Source organism: Oryctolagus cuniculus, chromosome 2 (assembly GCF_964237555.1).
Source record: "Oryctolagus cuniculus chromosome 2, mOryCun1.1, whole genome shotgun sequence".
Lineage (NCBI taxonomy): Eukaryota > Metazoa > Chordata > Mammalia > Lagomorpha > Leporidae > Oryctolagus > Oryctolagus cuniculus.
The window spans coordinates 25,026,066-25,047,130 of NC_091433.1; the positions used below are offsets into that span (position 1 = coordinate 25,026,066).

The 21,065-nt window shown below is 36.0% G+C and overlaps 1 pseudogene; it reads right to left on the reverse strand.

The window, feature by feature from the left end:
- Positions 1–3,982: 3,982 nt before the first annotated feature.
- On the reverse strand, positions 3,983–4,470 carry LOC108176421 (small ribosomal subunit protein eS27-like pseudogene; annotated as a pseudogene).
- Between the last annotated feature and the right edge of the window lie 16,595 nt (positions 4,471–21,065).

Here is a 21,065-nt window from a genome sequence, read left to right on the forward strand (position 1 = left end):
AGGCCAACTTGGGAGTGAACCAGTGGATGGAAGACCTCTCTTTCTCTCTCTCTCTCTCTCTCTCTGCCTTTTCTTCTCTCTGTGTAACTCTGACTTTCAAGTAAATAAATAAATCCTTTTTTTTAAAAAAAAAAGAGAAAGTAGTGAAAGGTTTGAATGGCAATAATAATAATTACTTTATTTATTGAGCATACACCAAGTGCTTTATTATAGTAGTTCATCTCATTCCTGAAATGGATCCTATTGTTTTCCTGATTTTACAGCCTTCTGTTACAAGCTATGTCACGTAATTTCTTCTTCAGGATTTCATTCCTCTTTGGATTAGATTTTGCTTTGGATCAGCTCAGCTCTGGCTGTTGTGGCCATTTGGGGAGTGAACCAGTGAATGGAAGACCTCTCTCTTTCTGCCTCTGACTCTCTGTAACTCTGTCTTTCATATACATAAATAAATCTTTAAAAAAAGAGAATATTCATCATGAAGGGATTGAAACATACCAAATACTCTTTCCTTATCTACTGAAATGATCATGTCTTTGTCTTTTCAGTTAACATAATTCATAGTATTAATTTATTTGCATATGTTCTTGCTTCCCTGGAATAAATCTCAACTGATCATGTTTAATAAAAAAAGTCCAACATCCTCTATGAACACAGATGCAAAACTCCTCAACAAAATGCTAATAAGCCAAATTTAATAAAACATATTGAAAAGAGGATTTAGAAGTGGGCATTGGTTCTGGTTGTTAAGAAACTCACACATCATATTAAACTTCATATGTTCGGAGCCGGCGTTGTGGCATAGTGGGTAAAGCTGCCTCCTGCAATGCCAGCATCCCATATGGGTGACGTTTAACGTCCTGGCTGCTCCACTTCCTATCCAGCTCCACTGTGGACTGGGAAAGCAGTAGAAGATGGCCCAAGTCCCTGGTACCTGCACCCTTAAGGGAGACCTCGTTCTCTCTGCCTCTCTGTAACTCTGCCTTTCAAATAAATAAATAAAACTTTAGAAAAAAAAGACTTCATATGTTTAATACCTACCCCTGGCTCATGACTCCAGCTTCTTGCTAGTGAAGACCCTGGGAGGATCTATGATGACTCAAATATTCATTCCACCTGCATGGGAGACCTGGTTTAAGTCCCCAGGCTCCAATTTTAGCCCATTTCAATCCCTGCTGCTGTGGTCAGTTGAGAAGTAAAACAGCAATCTCTCTCATTTTCTTTCTGTCTCTTAAGTTAATTAATTAACAAACAAACGTAAAAAGTTTTTACAAGAACAATAAATTTTCTCCTGAGTAATAGGTACAGAGTTACATTAAATTTATGAATTGTGAATCAATGCATGGGGAAAAGCAACAATAGTATGCCCAGTGCACGCACTTTTTACTCCTTCTATAAAATGTTGAGGAATACGGAGGGACGCTCAAGTCAATGAGTGAAAGCAGAAACAGAGTTTCTGGAGAAACCTATGTAGCTCTGGAAGAAATGTGCCAGAGGTAAAAAAAATTAATAATGATCAGTTCATGAGTAAGTCTTAATGCTCTACTTCCATCCCAAGCACCTGATATCATTTTATTGAGTGAGCTACATGATGAATTTCATGACTTGATGTGTTAAGAGATCAAGGATGTCACATACCTCCTCTGCTCTCAGCCCTCTTGTGACTTCTCAGCTCACTGAAAGTCTTTCATAGACCATCAGGCCTGCAGGATTCCCTGCCCCTTGGCTCTCTCTCTGACCTAATCTCCCACTGCTCTGCTCCAGCCGTGCCGGCATCCTGCTGCTCGTGCAACATGCCAAGAATACTGGACCTTAATGCCATTCAATTTCTTTTCTCTTTGCCTAGAATGCACTACCCTGCACTTTCATGATCTTTGAGGTTTTATTCAAGTGTCACTCAGCTGACAACTTGACAACTCCACACTAAAATGCATCTGAGATAAAGTAATGCACGATACACTGAAAGTCCCTCCCCCTCAAGCATCCTGTTTCTCCACCTGAAATATCTGTGTTGCCATCAGTGCCAGCTGTCAGAAACTGACACAAATCAGTTAACAGAGAAATTCTGCTTTCCATTTCTAAGGGAGAATTTGCTGGTTCCAATGGATATACTGATAGAAATAATTACCTGCTGTCTACTATGCATATCTACATGTGTAATTCTCCTATTGGAAATGAGCACTACATCCCATTACAACCAGGTTTTAATCTCCTTGAGGGCAAGTGTCATAGCCACTTTTTTGCTTATATGTCCACACAATCCACCCATTAGCTTCTTCTCTGTCAAGACTCGAGTACCTAGGGAGTACACGCATGGTGAGTGGAGCAGTAATTTGGGAGAATTTTTGGGAAGGCAATGTTTATACAAATAGATTTATATTTATAGAAAATTTCCCAGTTCAAGAAAATTAGATGCTTTATAACATAGAACAATATAGATTATACAGTTGTTAGTAAGGACTTTGAGATTTCTTTAGTTGATAAATATTAGTTTTGAATTTTGTACACAAATATGAACCTTTCATTAAAGCTTCAGTGCTCAAACCACCTTCTTTTAATATGAAACTGCTTGAGAAGAACTTTCATGCATTTTAAATTTTTTGGTGCAAAATGCATAATGAAAAAAATATAAAAGACCTCTGTATAGTTTTATATGTAAATGACCTAAATTTATTAAACACTGATTAGCCCAGATATTGCTGTAATGAGGCATTCTAATATCCTTGTAGAACTCCTACTAAGCTTTATGCAAAGAATATTTCTTGTTCAAAATTCAGGAGAATTACATAAAATGATACCAAAGTTAAATTTTTCAGAACTGTTAAAAAAGCTGTTGCTCAAAATTTACTTTAAAAGGAAAAAGATAACTAGCAACTTTAGTCATTTAGCATGATCTTCTTTCAAAGAGCCTTGCTTCTCCTAGTGTTATTTGTAACTTTTTAGTGGGAGTCATTTTGTCATTATGGTTTCCTAGAACATCGGAAAGAACCTGTCACCTATTCCGACCCTCCTATCAGATGCTTTACTAACTGGGAGAATTTTAGAATCCTTCCATTCTTAGCTGAGAAGAACAGTCCTTTGTTGACTATGTAACAAGGAATCTTCTAAAATTATTTCATTGTAAAGCATGTAACTAATGCCAGACATGTGACGCTCAGAATTCATGAAGTCTTAAATATATGTAATAATAAGTTTTCTTCTACAGAGAATTCACCATCTCATGCAAATTCACATTCATCAATAAGGATAGACTATACTGTTAGGTTCTATCATTGCACAAATGCTAAGGGGCCAGGGATGGAGGAATTACTAAATCTCCACTGTAGTACATTTCTGCAGAGAAGGAGATTCGCGACTTGGCTGTTAAAGGATGGACACCTTACATCCAGAAAGACAGGAAGACTCATTTCAAGCAGACAAAATGACAGCAAAGCTATTAAGTAATTTACTAAATATATTGCCTCCAATTGGCACTTTCAAAATGTTTTCTAAAATTCCTTAATTGCATGTTAAATATATGTGATATGGTTAAATGGTCTCTTTTGTTTATCAAGTCATAACCACCTCTAACTCTGGAGATATAATGCTGAAAGTTAAAAGCCCATAACTAAATTAGTAAATAACAATGAATTGTAAATAAATAAAACTTTTAAAAATGCCTTGCTGTATTTAATTTTATGTATATTTGAAAGTGTTCCTATAATGGAAGCAAGAACATTTTATAGATAAAATAATATATACTTACAGAACTGTCGATCTTAAGGTGAAATATGTGATATGTCCCTTACTAAAATCCAGATGAGCTCCTTTAAACCCCTGGTAAAGAATTTCTTAGGGTCTCCTATCCAAAAAAAAAAAAAAAAGCTAAAAACAAGAGAAGAACTTGTGGATTTGTTGTTGCTATTTTTCTTTCCACTTTACTCAACATAGGAATTAACTCATTCAAAAGCATACAAAAATCAAACTACATCCACCACATATTTAATTTTTTTTCCCATAATCAAAACTTTATTGAAAAACTGACATCAAAATAGGGGATAACTTGTATACCTTATAAAATCAAACAAAATGACATTATCTTAGTAGATTCACTAGAATCACTGAACTTATGATAAGGCTTTCTGTGAGAACACAAATCCAGGAGGTTGTGTGGGTCACTAGTGTTGCTTTCTTCTAAAGGAACAGCCTTCTGTGAGTCAGGCCTTTCCTCCTGTAGGCTGGCACAAAACTGTAGAACAGCCTACACAAAGAACCACTGTTTGGGCATGGCTGAAAACCGTGGTGATCTTGTAGCAACCTGGGCATTTTACGTCCATAAAATAAGAATTCGGACTTTGAACTAGCTGTTTCTTTTTATGTTTCTTCTTTTCCTCCTCCAAAGAGGGATGGAGTAAATCTCTAGCCAAGGGCATGTCGGCTGTCCGCGAGCCCGGCGCCTCTCACTGGTTCTGGCTACTCCCCTGGTGACAGCACGCGAGCCCACATATTTAATTTAAAAAGATTCATTTTCAAATTTCCTCCTTGGTCATATAGCTGTATAAGAAAGGTTTACTTGTTGAATATTACGGTTAGTGGTGCATTATACCTGTGATTACAAGGTGGATTGAAATTATGATTTTGCAAAAAGTTAAAAAAAAAGAAAGAAAGGAGGGGAATTAAGGAAGGAAAATAAAGAGGGAGGGAAGTACGGTTATTGCCTTAGAATTGTACCTATAAAATACATGAAATCTGTTCTCTTTATATTAATAAAAATTGAAAATAATCAATACAACTGAGAAAAAAAGAAAGGTACACAACACTCTGCACCTACACTTCCATATCCATGGATTTAACCAACTGAACTGAAGCTATTTGAAAATAAATTCTGATGTTCTGAACATACACAAATCATTTTCTTGTCATTATATCCTAAATAACAACAGTAAAACAATTTGCACAGCATTTACATTTTATTAGATTTATAAAAATTCAGATATTATGTAAAGTATACTAGAGAATGTGTGTAGGTCACATGAAAGTACTACAATAGACAAGGCCATGGTCAAAGTGGAAGTTCTCTCCTCCCTTCAGAGAAAGGTACCTCCTTCTTTGATGACCCGTTCTTTCCACTGGGATCTCACTTGCAGAGATCTTTCATTTAGGTTTTTTTTTTTTTTCCCCCAGAGTGTCTTGGCTTTCCATGCCTGAAATACTCTCATGGGCATTTCAGCTGGATCCGCATGCCTTAAGGGCTGATTATGAGGCCAGAGTGCTGTTAGGACATTTGCCATTCTATGGGTCTGCTGTGTATCTCACTTCCCATGTTGGACCATTCTCTCCCTTTTTGATTCTATCAGCTAGTATTTGCAGACACTATTCTTGTTTATGTGATCCCTTTGGTTCTTAGTCCTATCATTATGATCAATTGTGAACAGAAATTGATCACTGGGACTAGTGAGATAGCATTGGTACATGCCACCTCGATGGGATTGAATTCAAATCCCCTGGTATGTTTCTAACTCTACTTAAAAAAAAAAAAATGATCAGAGTCAGTGAACCCAGGGGGCTTCCATAGCCTTGGCAGCTCATGACAAGAGCCTAGGGTGATTACTGACCCCATAAACAAGAGTGTCAATTTGTTAAGTCAACAACAGGAGTCACTGTGCACTTACTCCTTATGTAGGATCTTTGTCCTTAGTGTGCTGTACATTGAGATTTAATGCTATAACTAGTACTCAAATGTATTTTACACTTTATGTTTCTGTGCAGGAGCAAACTGTTGAAATCTTTACTTAATGTATGCTAAACTGATCTTCTGTATATAAAGAGAATCGAAAATGAATCTTGACATGAATGGAAGGGGAGAGGGAGTGGATAAGGGGAGGGTTGCGGGTTGGAGGGACGTTATGGGGGGTAAGTTATTGTAATCAATATTCTGTACTTTGGAAATTTATACTCATTAAATAAAAGTTAAAAAAAAAGAAAGTATTACAATAGTTTACCTAGGGGATTTGAGCCGCTGTGTACTTGGGTGACTCTGGAGTTCCTGGAACCGTTACCCCACAGGACAGAAAATGGTTGCATTCAACAAAAAGTCCCTAAGTTATCAAATGCTGTTATTAAGCGTGTTGTTCTGTAGAGTGACAAGTGGCTATGAATATTTATTTTATGATATACTTTGAATCCAGAAATATTATAACTAGAATTTTTAAAAATCTGAATTCTTGCAGACTTTTTTTGAGGACAAAGGATCACATCTCTAACATAGTGGGTTTTTGTTTAGATTTGAGATATTCCCCTCTAGCACTTGAATATATCAGAGCACTGTGTTGAATGACCTGCTCTTTTGCAATCTCTGAGTATAATGTACATATTGAAGGCCATTTCCAAGAACGCTCAGGATTGTTCAAATGCATTTTGAAAATTCTCGAGTTTTAGATTCTTTCTATTTATTTAAAATTTTTATTAATATAAAAGGAATAGATTTCAGGCATTTCATAGAAACAATTATAAAAAGATAATAATGCTTCCCTCCCTCCCTCAATGCTCCCTATCTCCTTTTTTTCATTTAGTTTTTACAATAACATACTTTCAGTTTACTTTATTATCATAGGCTTAATATACCACTATCGTGTTTAACAAGTAAAAATTAGAAATACCACTGTTCAACAGGAATATAGACAAATGATTCTATTTTAAACAATAGCACACATCTTTGTCCTGAATGCATGCATGTGTTTAACATATAATTAAAATGAATTAATTAAAATTACTGATTTCATAGCAGCCTTTAAGGTAATACTCCAATGTCTAGATACAGTCAGTGGCCAAAAACAAGTGTTATATAATATTAATTTAACAACTTATTCACTTTGAGTAATCTCAAAATAGCATTCATGCAATTTCATATTTTACTGATTCATGTAAATTAAAATGTTTTGTAAAATCTGCTTGGTACAATTTGTAAAACCTTTAGTATTCCGTAGATAAATAAAAAATTAAAATATTTACCAGGACTTATTTTAAGTAATTATTGTGTTTATACACTAATTAATACCTAGCTATTTTTACTCTGCATATTTTCTATTATTAAAACTATTTGTAATCTAAAAGACTCTGAAAGTTTGTCTTGTAAAATAAATAAATCCTCATAAAATTTCTCTGTATGGGTGTTTGGTAACACAGTGCCTCTGGCTGGAGAATTTCTGTCTTTTCCTACACAGATGAAATAAGACAGAAATCAAGAATAGCAACTTACATTATCCTTTTAAATGTCAGGGAAGCTGGGAAAAAATGTTTTCTTAAATCCTTTGAGGAAAGTATCATATTCTAGAGGCTGAAATAAAATATTTCTTGTCTCTGGTAAGTGTTCATCAAAATTATTCTCTTTGGTTCTCATCTTCTTTGCCTTGTACTATTTTAAAGAGTAGTTATTTCCTTTAATTTTGTTTGGTATTATTGTAATATACAGAAGAAAAGAAGAATCCACATTTTTAAATGAATTTTAAAATGCAGAAACTACTGCATGTGGCACCACTTTCTAGTCCAAATCTGTCCCTTCTCCCAAATCTTGTGAGTACTCTACACATTTTAAAATTCATTTACAATTATGAATTCCTATCTTATGTATATGGCAATATTACAGGATTTGAGAGAAAGCGTAGATTTAGACTATAAAATTGGTATCAGATGTTATAAAATGAAAATGTAAGTAAAATTGCATCTTTACATTTTCTAATAACCTTTTAGAATTGCCCAAGGTTATTTCCATGCAAACTCGGAAAACATGAGCTATTTGGTCTCTTCTGCAGTTATTTTATTATTTTAAACAGGGATAAACTTACAAAAGACTTAGTGAGTTTTGCTCACAATTTAGAGTTAGAAATTTCTAGGTTTGAAAGTAAAGCTATTTTTCACCTCCATCCAGCCTGAAAAAGATCCTCAATAGGACACAAGTCAAAGTAAAACAGAAAATGTAGGTGACATATGACCTCCGAATAAAAATCAGTGTATGATACAGCTATAACGCCCTTAGATACCACTGCATAAAGGAATATGATCATGTGGTCTAGTAAAAGCTCTCAGTTAAAAAAAAAAAGTTTCTAGAAAGCTTAAGAGAAAATACATATAAGTAACCTGATATTCCCAAAGAGACAGTAATTAATTATATATAGAAAAGAACATCTTAAGAATTGAAGTCATGGCTTTTAGGAAAATGATCCACTATGAACTAAAATCAAATACATAGAAAACCCACAAAGTATCTGGGAGCCATTATTAGCAAGAATGCTTGGGGCCGGCACCGTGGCTCACTTGGTTAATCCTCTGCCTGTGGCGCCGGCATCCCATATGGGTGCCAGGTTCTAGTCCCAGTTGCTCCTCTTCCACACCAGCTCTCTGCTGTGGCCCGGGAAGGCAGTGGAGGATGGCCCAAGTGCTTGGGCCCCTGCACCTGTATGGGAGACGAGGAAGCACCTGGTTCCTAGCTTCGGATCGGCAGTTGCGGCCATTCGGGGGTTGAACCAATGGAAGGAAGATTTTTCTCTCTGTCTCTCTCTTTCTCACTGTCTAAATCTATCTGTCAAATAAATTACAAAAAAAGAGAGACTTAAAAAAAAAGGAGTGCTGCCAATCTCAATTGTCAGAAATTCAGACTATAGCCTTCCAACCTTCTAAAGACAGAAACTACACAATGAGATTTAACCATTTTTTTTTAATGATGAGGGTGAATGAAAGAAAAAGAAAGATGTGCCAGAGTATGAAATGAACATCTGTGCAAACAGTGGACTAAGGAATTATTCTCAGTGAACAGATCCAGAACCCACTAAAGGAATATTCCATACCAAAGTGTAGGTATGTCTGGGCAAAAAATATGCAGGACAATGTCAGAATTGACATGCACCAATAACCGCATTTTTCTTTTGGGCTACACAATTTCCACTGAGACATTAAAAAATCAAATTAAAAGTAAATCTTCAGATATGTAAAAAGTAACAGGTGACATGTTACACAAACAATACTCCCATTACAATTATTTGTGGAGGTAGAAGTGAGGAAATGGAAACAAGAGAAAACCTACCATGAAGTGTTCAGGCCCGGGAATGAACTGGAATTGTTTTATAAACAGCTGACTGAGGGAAAGAATTGACTGATAAGAAAAGAAAGCAAGTTAGAAAAAAATGCATCACTTGAGCAACAGAAAATTACAAAATATTTAATATGTGAAATTATATTCTCAGTGTTTATTTATTGTTTATGTAGGTGTCAAATATTGCTAGTATAGAATTTAGCACTTACATATGCCGGACATTGCTATAAATGCTTTGCAAATATTAAATCAAATAATACTTAACAATGATTTCACAAAGTACATAATTCCCCTTTTCTGGAGAAGATCCCCATGGCCAAAGCTATTTATTAGCTTTTAAAATTCACTCAAGTAGTAAGTGTAAAAGCTAACATTTAAGCCAATCACCCCATTCAATTATTTGAGTTGTCCTGTGTCATAATGGCAACACATTACTATGATTTTACAGATAAGAAAACTGATGCTGGAGGAATCTAAATATTTATGTGTGATAACTAAAATTCAGTTTATAACTGAAGCCAAGAATATCAAAGTCAAATAATAATATTCTTTCCATTAAGCCATTTCTCTGCTTATATGAAAGTATGAACAAGGCAGTGTGTAAGGATGTGGCAATGAATCAAATATGAAGACCATAATCTATTGACCATAAAGAATTCTTATAACCTCCATTTCCAAGAAATCTATTAAATAGTAATACAGAAAAGAAAATCAAGTTCCTGAATAACACACAATTGATTTAACTCCAAGTCCATAGGAGATTTGCAGAGGGGTGACAAATGCAGACGGCATCAAGATGCTTGGAAAGACCTAGTAAAGTAATTACAAAGGTTAGAAAGGTTATAGGGACCTGGACATATTTTGCACAAGTTCAATTTTTGTTAATGAGAACTAGTCAATTTTTAAAAAGACTGAAAAAAACGTGTCTAGTAGTCACACGACAGAGATTAGGGAGAGTGAAAAAGGGAGAGACACAGATAAGAAACAAAGACAAAAATGGACAGAAAGAGGCAGAGAGACAGAGGGAGAATGTGGATGATAGAAAAGTCTTAAGTAAGCCTTCTCCATTTCAACAGCCAAATATATGTGTTAAGAATATTAATGGAAATGATAGCTTTAAAATCCTTATTTTATTCTTTTAATTGGCTTAGTCTTGCTAGTTTTCTTATGTTGTTATGTTTTAAAGATGTATTATTAATTAGAAAGTCAGAGTTAACATACAGACAGAGGGAGAGACGGAGAGAGATCTTCCATCTGCTGATTCACTCCAGAGATGACTGCAAGGACCAGGGCTGGGCCAGAACAAAACCAGGATCCAGGGTCTTCTTCCTGGTCTCCCATGTGGGTAGCTGGGCCCCAGGCATTTGGCCATCTTCCAAAGCTTTCCCAGGCCATCAGAATGGAGCTGAATGGGAAGTGGAGTAGCAGGACAAGAACTGGCCCCCAAATGGGATGCTGGCATTGCAAGAGGCAGCTTTACACACTATATCACAATGCCAGCCCCTTATATTATCATTATTTTAATGTATTTTATATAAAAATAACTTTAATGAAATAAATTCCTTGACAATATATGATGTGTGTATATAACTATATATATATACATATATATAGTATATTTTAAATTAACTGCATATGTTTATTAGAACTAGAGATACGGATAATCAAGAACAAAATGGAACTGCCAACATGATGTCAAAATAGACACCTACTGAAATTGACCCTTCTCATTTCATTTGTCACCAAGCAAACGAGCAATATATAGAAAAACATCATAGGATATTCACATCAAAAGTTTCCTTTTAGGGTTGACGTTAGTTTCTGCTCCTCTATTAAATAATTATAAAATGTACAGATATTAATTCTGATGAGAATTTATGTAAATTCTGATGAGGAGAAAGGACTGGAATATTAGTGTTGCGGGCCTTATGAAACGGCTTCTAGACCAGGAGGGCAACAGTAAGAGAATCGTTTTGGAGGGAGGCTTCTTCCTTTGATTCATTTCCACTTCCATCAGCTGCTCAGCCATGCTAGAAACTCGGCTTACATTTTTCTTATCTTTTAGAAATATTGATGAAAATTTAGGAAAAAAAAAAACCTAAATGAAAGATCTCTGCAAGTGAGATCCCAGTGGAAAGAACGGGTCATCAAAGAAGAAGGTACCTTTCTCTGAAGGGAGGAGAGAACTTCCACATTGACCATGGCCTTGTCTAAATATGATCAGTCAGTGAACTCAGGGGGCTTCCCTAGCCTTGGCAGCTCATGACAAGAGCCTAGGGTGATTACTGACCCCATAAACAAGAGTGTCAATTTGTTAAGTCAACAACAGGAGTCACTGTGCACTTACTCCTCATGGAGGATCTTTGTCCTTAGTGTGCTGTACATTAAGATTTAATGCTATAACTAGTACTCAAACAGTATTTTTCACTTTATGTTTCTGTGTGGGAGCAAACTGTTGAAATCTTTACTTAATGTATGCTAAACTGATCTTCTGTATATAAAGAGCATCGAAAATGAATATTGATGTGAATGGAAGGGGAGAGGGAGTGGGAAAGGGGAGGGTTGAGGGTGGGAGTGACGTTATGGGGGGGGGGAGCCATTGTAATCCATAAGCTGTACTTTGGAAATTTATATTCATTAAATAAAAGTTAAAAAAAGAAATATTGATGAAAATATTGCTATTTATTCCTTTAAAACTATGGTAATTATAAGAAAATAAAAATCACCTTGACAAGTAAATCTTTATTACACTATCTTCAAAGGAACAGGAGAGCTCGCAATAAAACCCTTTAACAAGAAAACAGTAACAAGCCTAAGAGGCTCATTTCCTAGGTGTTGTCATGACAGCACTATCTCTGGAATATTACCTGACAAGAAAATTCCATTTTATTATCTTCAAAGAAAAACTATCCAGAACCTTTCCTCCCAGGAAAGTGACTATTTTACCGACAGAAATATTTCTGTTTCAGTGCCCTAAAAAGAAGCAGGACATTTAACCTGGAATAGAAAGAACTTGAATACAGTATGGACTGCACATTTGACTACTAGCTACGTATTTACCTATACAGAAAGAAAAGACACAAAAATATCAAATTAAACCACAAACCAGATTAGTATCTTGCAATATTATTACTATATGAAAATGTAAAAAACACATATTAAAAGAGAAGAATGATATCTACTGCTTTCAGGAGCTAATCTATTGTTGTAATGTACCATCATATATACCAGTAGTTATATAACAAGTGTTTATATATATATATATGTGTGTGTGTGTGTGTGTGTGTGTTATACACATAATATATATGTGTCAGTTAAAAAATTCATATATACATATAGAAAACAAGTGTTAGAAGTAGTATATTTGGACAAGACAAAAGATTTAGCATGCAAAGGGTGTGGTATGGAGGCTGGCATGTTGCTCCCATCCACTGCTATGAGTTTCATATATACTGTCAAATAACTTCTACATAAATAATATGTTTATTTAATATTGTGACATATCCCATGTCCAGGAGGCAATTAAACATTCTAGTTCCAGCTAAGCCTCATACATCTATGTGAATTTTTACAAAATTAAGAAATTATGAGCCTAGTTTATAAAATGAGGAAAATAAGCATTTTCTAAAAAATTGATGAGAACAATCTAGAAATCACAAGTGTATTGTTCCCATCAAAGCCTGGTGTTTAGTAGCTTCTTGAAAAGTAATAGACAGGGGCCAGCACTGTGGTATAGTGGATAAAGCTGCCACTTGCAGTGCTGGCATCTCATATGGGTACCAGTTCAAGTCCCAGCTGCTCCACTTCCGATCCAGCTCTCTGTTGTGGTCTGGGAAAGCAGTGGATCCTTGGGGCCCTGCACCAGCATGTGAGACCCAGAAGAAGCTCCTGGTTCCTGGCTTTGGATTGGCACAGCTCCAGCTGTTGTGGCCATCTGGGGAGTGAACCAGCGGATGGAAGACCTCTCTCTCTCTCTCCCTCTCTCTCCATAACTCTGCCTTTCAAATAAATAAATAAATCTTTAAAAAAACCAGTAGACACATTTTTAATTTTACTTAATATTTATTTATTTGTTTGTTTTTTGACAGGCAGAGTGGACAGTGAGGAGAGAGATACAGAGAGAAAGGTTTTCCTTTGCCATTGGTTCACCCTCCAATGGCCGCCGCGGCCGGCGCGTTGCAGCCAGTGTACCGCGCTGATCCGAAGGCAGGAGCCAGGTGTTTCTCCTGGTCTCCCATGGGGTGCAGGGCCCAAGCACTTGGGCCATCCTCCACTGCACTCCCTGGCCACAGCAGAGAGCTGGCCTGGAAGAGGGGCAACCGGGACAGAATCCGGCGCCCCCACCAGGACTAGAACCTGGTGTGCCGGAACCGCAAGGAGGAGGATTAGCCTAGTGAGCCGCGGCGCTGGCCCTTAATATATATTTATAAAATGGACACTTCTAAAATGGAAACATCTAGAAAAGATTATGATGTGGCATCACTCAGCCTCCTATGCTAATGCAACAAAAAAAGAAAAATAGTAATTCAGTGAATAAAATGATGAATTTTTTAACTGACATGGAGTATTTGGGCAGAGTAACAAAAACATACACTAAACATATTTTATCCTATACACACAAACAGTACCTTAGCTAATAGATTTTAACTCATCATTGTTTCCCAACTTTGAGTTGATAGAGTTAATGCCTCCCCAAGATACAACTGTGAAATCAAATAAGTTATAGAAATTCCTTTAGCAAGTAGTGAGATTTATAGCTTTTTTCTCCAACTGTTTGAACTTATTTTCCTATTTTATGTATTTGTTAGATTTTTTTAATTTGTTTGAAATGCAGTTTTGGAGAGAGGTAGAGACAATGACTTTCTATCTGCTGGCTCACTTTCCAAAAGTAGCAGAATAAATTGAGAAAATATCTTGGTATTTTCAATACGGAAGACATATCTGCTTCTGAGTCAGACTACGGTGAAATGAGTGTTGAGAATAACTTTAAACATTTGTTAAATATACAATGTTTTAAAATACTATATAGGTTATAAAGGCAAATATTGTTAATAGTGAATTCCACCTAAAATTTAAAGAATTAATACTAATACTTCACACACTTTTTCAAAATTATGAAAAGTAGAGAACCCTTCCCAACTCATTATCAGGCCAATATCACCTAATACCAAAGCCAGAAAAAATGTCAAAATGTAACAAGCATCATCAGAATAGGGAGAAAAGGTAAGACTTATACACTGTTGACATGAATGCAAACTGTTATAGCCATTATTAAAAATAATACAAAGTTCTTCAAAAACTTAGAAGCAGAAGTGCTCTGTGATCTAGTAATCCCATTACTGAGTATACATACAAAGGAAATGAAATAAATATTTCAAAGAGATATTGGATTTCCCATGTTTATTGCAGCATTTTTCATAATAGCCAAGACATGAAATTGACATAACTGTCCACTGATAGATGAAAGGTGAGAGAAAATGTGAGATACACACACACACACACACACATATGTATGTATGATATTAGTCATCATTAGAAAAAACAGAAAGCCTAACATTTGAGGCAAGTGGATGAACATGAAGAATATTATACTGAGTTAAATAGGTAAAGAAGCAAAGAACTAAAAGATCTATTGCATGGTCTCACATACATGTGAAATTTTAAAAGTGGAGCTCACTAAAGCAAAAAGTACAATGGTGGTTACTAAGGCATGGGAGTGGGAAAATTGGGGAGATTTGGTCAAATTTCTGGAGCACCAATATATAATTTGCTAAATATAGCTAATAATACTACATTATATCCTTAGAAATTGGTAAGATGGCATCTCACACATTTTTAACACACATACACACAAACATATGTGACTGTGAGCTGATATGCTAATTAGCTGTCTGTAGTAATCATTTCAAAAATATACATATAAGAAAATATCTTGTACACCACAAATATATTCCATTTTGCCAGTTATCCTTCATAAAAGAGGAAAAAATTCTAAAAATTATTCACATTTGTTAAGGTTGATATATTTACCACTTCCTTTAATAAGACATCATCTTAAAGAACTGTAAGAAAAAATAAGAAATAATTCCATTTTTTCTATAGTGCACAATTATGAAGCTAGTAATAGATTATGCCACCTAATAGCCTCAGGAACATTGGAAATATAAAATTGAATCAAAAGAAATGGAATTATGTAGAGTACAATAGACTACAGACTCAAAAGCTAAAAACTATTTACTGACAATGTTATTGAAAATTTTAGTTCTTGGCAAGTTAAGTACCCATATTTAAGAAATGGATTTTGCCTGTACTATTATCTTCTCTTAAACTGAAACTGGCTAAGCACTGATAGTTTCAGGCCAAGTACCATGTTTCTGGCATTAGTAGGCCTCCATTTGGAAAACAATGTCACAGGGTTCATGCAGACAGATGGAGAAATGAACAAAAGCAAAATAACATCCTAAGTTTTCTCCTTCTTACTTGGTTTTCTGCCAAATGGGACTATATATCTTTAGAAAACTGAAAAAAAATTATCTTGGCACAAATTTAACTCTTCCTATGTCAGTTTTCTCTCTGAAATTTAAAATATTTTCCAGCATATATCTTTCATAAAATGATTATATTAGGCAATTTTTCAAAGCAAACGTTTAAACAAGTTCTCTCAAGCATATAAATTATTCCTTGAAAGAAAGTTACATCTACACTTAACTACTAAATTGTCAGTTGTTATGGGCTATTTTTTGTCTTCCCAAAACTCATTTGTTAAAGACCTAGCCTCTAGTACTTAAGAATGTGAATAATTTTAAGATAGTTTGTTGTCTTGTTTTTTAATAAGGAAATGCTTTTAAATTTTTATTTATTCAATTTTACAAGAAAGACATGGAGGGAGAGAGGAAATGAGGGAGAGAGGGAGGAAGAGAGGGAGAGAGAATGAATATGGGGATATACAGAGACCAAGATCTTCCACCTTGCCCTACACTCCAAATGCCCACAACAGAAAGAACTCTTCCAGGCTGAAACCATGAGCCTGGATCTCAATCCAGTCTCTCATATGGGTAAGAGGGAACCAAGTATTTCAGCTCTCACCTGCAGAGGTTGTCCGGTGGGGCTAGGAGTCTGTGGGCCCCTCAGACGTAGATAAAACGTCCTGCACAGGCAGGTTGCAAGTTTTGTGCAAGTAGGCTGCCAGCATCTCCCCCACTAAGTGGGACCTTGTGGATTTAATCCCATCTTCAGGTTAGTTGGAATCTTCCATCCAAAGCTAGTAGAGGAAGGGAGCTGAGCCCCTAAGGAGAATTGGGCTGTCTTCCAAGAAACCCTCACTATCTCCTTGAGCCCCAATCCAATTAATATACCATGTATGTGAAACCCCCATCCAATGGGCACTCCTATAGAATGACCCCATGAAAAGACAGTAATGCCTTAAAAACCCTGGGCACTTCTGAAAGTCACTGTCTCATGCAGGCACTCCACCTGGTATCCTCTCAGACCAGACGCGTTACAGTCACTTGCCAATCAAATAAAAGTTTCCACTTCTTTGCACATTGTTTCCCAGCTTTTTATTTCTATACTAAGCTGAGGGCTCCAGCAACTGCCCTCACCTCTGTGACTAGTAACAATTACTAAGAAGTTGGACTTAGGCGTTGAGTTGGTGCTTAACTGCAGGCATACAATCAGAATGCTGGTGTCCCAAGTGGCATCTTAACAGTTATACCAATTGCCCACCTGGAGATAAAGCTTTCAAAGAGATAATTAACCCAGAATAAGATAGTTAGTGTTGTCCTTAGTCCATTGTGTCTGGTTTCCCTGTAAGAATAGGAGACTAACACAGACACATGTTCACAGACACATTCAGTGAACATCACATGAAGACAGAAGGTGATGGTCACCCACAAATGAAGAAGAGCAACCTCAGGAAAAACCATGAACCTGGAAACAGGACTTGGAGCAAGTATGGAACCCAAATACTCTGATACAGGATGTAGGCATCTTAACTGCTTGGCTAGATGCCTGCATGTGTATATTCTTAAATTACAAAGATAAAATAATATAATAGCATACCAATAAATTTTGATAGTTGTAAAACAGGCTAAGACCATGTCAGTCCAAAGTAGACACGTTAATGACATAAAGACTACAAAACTATCTACTCAGTGAATTAAAAATGCAATCACTTTGTGATTTTCAGAGAAATTGTTAAATTCCTTTATCTGATGAAAATTACAGAAAAGTAAAAAAGTAATGTCTGTTGTAAAACAAAAACAATACTTATTTCATGGTATTGTTGTGAGAAAGTAGCAGTATTTATGAAACATTCATAAGATTATTGACTATAAAATCAATAGACAATATTTTACTGAGCTGAGTTGAAAAAGACAATTTCCTACTTACTTATCAAACCACTTAACCAATAAATGAAATATATGAAGTTGGAATGTTATGATCAGATTTTCCTATATGGGAAATTCAATGAAGAGTGGCATGAATGATGGATTAAAGGAGTTGATGCCAGAATATAAATGTACAATAAAAATGACACTTAGAACAAAAAAAAAGTTAAAAAGAAAAGAAATAGCATTATTATGTTTAGGGAGCAATCAAGCGATTTGAATTCTTAAATTGAATCACATGTTGTATATTGTTAGAACATATTGACTAATTAGAGGCTGGATTTTGCAGGCAGAAATAGAAGCAGTTCTCAGTAGTAAAGGAGAAAACGGGCTCCAGAGGAGAGGCATAACACGCTGAGAAGCAGCGTTCAGGAAAGATTTGTGTGACAATGCAGCCTCTGCATTTCCTTGGTATTTCAGTTTTATGCCTGGAAATCAAGGATAATGAAATATGACTTAGGGAGGAAATGGGGAGGATTAATTACAGAAGCTAGTGTTTGTAAAGAGCTTTAAGAAATGCTGAATTCAAAGTATTATTGCATCTGAGATCAGAGCATTTAAATTCCTCCTCCACTGAATCTCTATTTACATTTTTGAAGTTACTTTAGATTGAGTTCAGTAAAAGTGGTTTCTGAGGGCCTTTTCTGAGAATGAGTCACCTGAAAAGAGCAACTGGTAGGAACAGAGCACCCCAGCGCTATCAGAAAGTCCCAGTTCTCATGGTGCCAAGTCACTAGGAGGTTTCCAGGGAAGCGATCAGTCCCTGTTTATCTCATTAGTCATTCATCTTCCCAATTTATCATTATCAGATTCCAAAATAGAAATTCAGGTCACCCCAAATTAAACTGAAGTTAAACATAGGAGTAAAGCAATACTGATTAATCAGTTGATACCCTCAGTTGATCATTACAGAATGTATGCATATTTATCAAAACATGACACTTTACCCCATAAATATTTACAATTACGTATTTGTTAAACATAAAATTTTAAAAATCCATGATGGGTTTTGGTGCAATGATTAATGTACAACCTGGGACACTTGCAACCTGTATTACAGTGCCTGGTTTGAGTCCCAGCTTCACCACTTGACATTCGACTTCCTGTGAATGCACACCATCGGATGCAGCCGATGACGGCTCAAGGAAACAGGTCCCTGTAACCCATGTAGGAGACCGGGATTGATTTCTGGCTCTATTATAGCATTTAGGAAATGAACCATTGATTCTAATATATCTGTCTCTCTCTGCCTTTCAAATACAATGATGGATGATTAAATAAAGATTAAAAAGCTTTTTCATTAAAGATTGACTATAAATTGCATTGTAAATTACAAATAGTTTTGGACTGATCAAACTAGATTTACAATGAATTTTAGGAATGTAGGATATATAAACAGTCCATATATAAAAATTTTCCTATAAAAATATATGAGGTTCTAGAAAATTACTACTCATTCTTCCTGGATTATGGCTTCATTATCATAGATCATATTTACTAAGAAAATGTTCTCTGAGTGTGCAGAAATCTTAAGTCCATTCTGTGCCATTGTTAAAAGTGATTCATTCATGAAATCTGTTGAGGATGGTAAGGAAGACTTTATTCAAGTGGTGTGGCATCATATTATAGGTAGGTACCACATCATGGGGTCTTGCAAAGCAAGAGAGAGAGATACAGCTCAACTCCAAGTAGAGTAGAAGTAGGAACATTACCTAAGCAATAGGATGTAAGTCAAGTGAAAGTTAAGTCAAGTGAAGTTAAGTGAAACATTATGGACAAGGAGTGTATTATTCAGGCTTTTGTCACTGCAATGAAATACTTGAGGCAACTAATGCTATAAAGAGAAAGTTTATTTCATTCACAGATTTGGAGGTTTAAAATCCAACATCAGGAACTGCATTGGTTTGCCATCAGAAAGGCAGCAGATTGGTGGAGAGCATGTGTGTAAGTACTAGTATCATCAAACAGGAGATCAGAGGGTAACTGGAGTCCTACATCTCTTTAAAGAGAAGTCCACCAATGCCCCAAAGACCTCCCACCAGACCCATTCCCCAGAATTTACACCACCTCCCAGTAGTACTGTCCTGGGACTGAGTCTGTAATCATGGACATTTCGGGGGTACCCAAGCAACATCGAAACCATAACAAGGGGCCTTTGCCTAAAGAAGCCTAACAGAATTATTGCTTAAGGGCAGCTTGGGTGATCAGATATCTCTAAGGGAATTATAGCAGAGAAAGATTTAAACCAGAGATTGAGAATAATAATATTTCAAGGATGGCTAAAGGTACTAAATATGATTCTTACCAAAATTGGACAATGGATAAATTGACACGGAAGTACCATGGTCATGACCTAGTTGAGAAATAGTTCAGAGAATTCTGAGTAGATTTAGTTCAAGGAGAGAATATTTGTCATCAATTAGTCACTATTATAACAATGTTATCAATTATGCAATCTCTTTATTCAACAAATAGTTATTGTGATATGGTATTCTCCAAGCAAAATTCTGAGCATGTCTGTGAGAGAGTAAGAGTAAAATGGAAGCTTTTTTTTTCAATTTTTTCATCTTTACACAGAACTTTTTACAATAATCTCTTACACTTACAACTTACACTTACACTTACAACAAAAGATATTAAGTATTATTTCATAAAATGCTTCCAAGTCATCATCTTTGCCCTGAAGCTATTTTTCTTGAGAATATTGCCTCTTTTCTTCTCTTGCACTCTTCCATCTAAGTCATGTATTTCTTCTCTTAATGATTCTTCATTTTTCATCATTTGTGGCAGAAATTGACCAAGAGTGATTTACCACAACTCCCGCAATTATTATCAATGTCCTAAATTTTAAGGCCTCTGCTGTATCACATGGCTTACTTGCTCTTCTTTATCCCTCATCCTATTCACTGTTCTCTTTGTTAAATGTAAAGAACAGTTGTTAGTGTTCTATGAATATCTGGCTCCAAGTTTCAGCTCTATTGATTACTATTTGCATGACCTTGTTAGTTTTACTGAAAAACACTAGATCTCATTGTGATTAACATTCAAAGACAGAGGTAGTATCAGGATGTTGCTCTCTTCCCTTATCACCATAAACACTTTTACATACCTTTTAAATGTGTAAACCAGATTCAACAAGTATTATTTCTCAAACACTGCTGCCTAATAGTTCACAGCTTCTCTTTTCCTCTGTTATTCCATCTTGTATGTTTTAGTCTGATAAGTAGACTTTTATAAAAGCTCTTCCTTTTTTGTCTCTACCTATTTCACCAAGCCTATATTTTTTTAACTGCAAGGTCCAATGAATTTCTAAGCTTTTGTGTACAGTCTTTTTTTTTTTTTTTTTTTTTTTGACAGGCAGAGTGGACAGTGAGAGAGAGAGACAGAGAGAAAGGTCTTCCTTTGCCGTTGGTTCACCCTCCAATGGCCGCCACGGCCTGCGCGCTGCGGCCGGCGCACTGCGCTGATCCGATGGCAGGAGCCAGGAGCCAGGTGCTTTTCCTGGTCTCCCATGGGGTGCAGGGCCCAAGCACCTGGGCCATCCTCCACTGCACTCCCTGGCCACAGCAGAGAGCTGGCCTGGAAGAGGGGCAACCGGGACAGAATCCGGC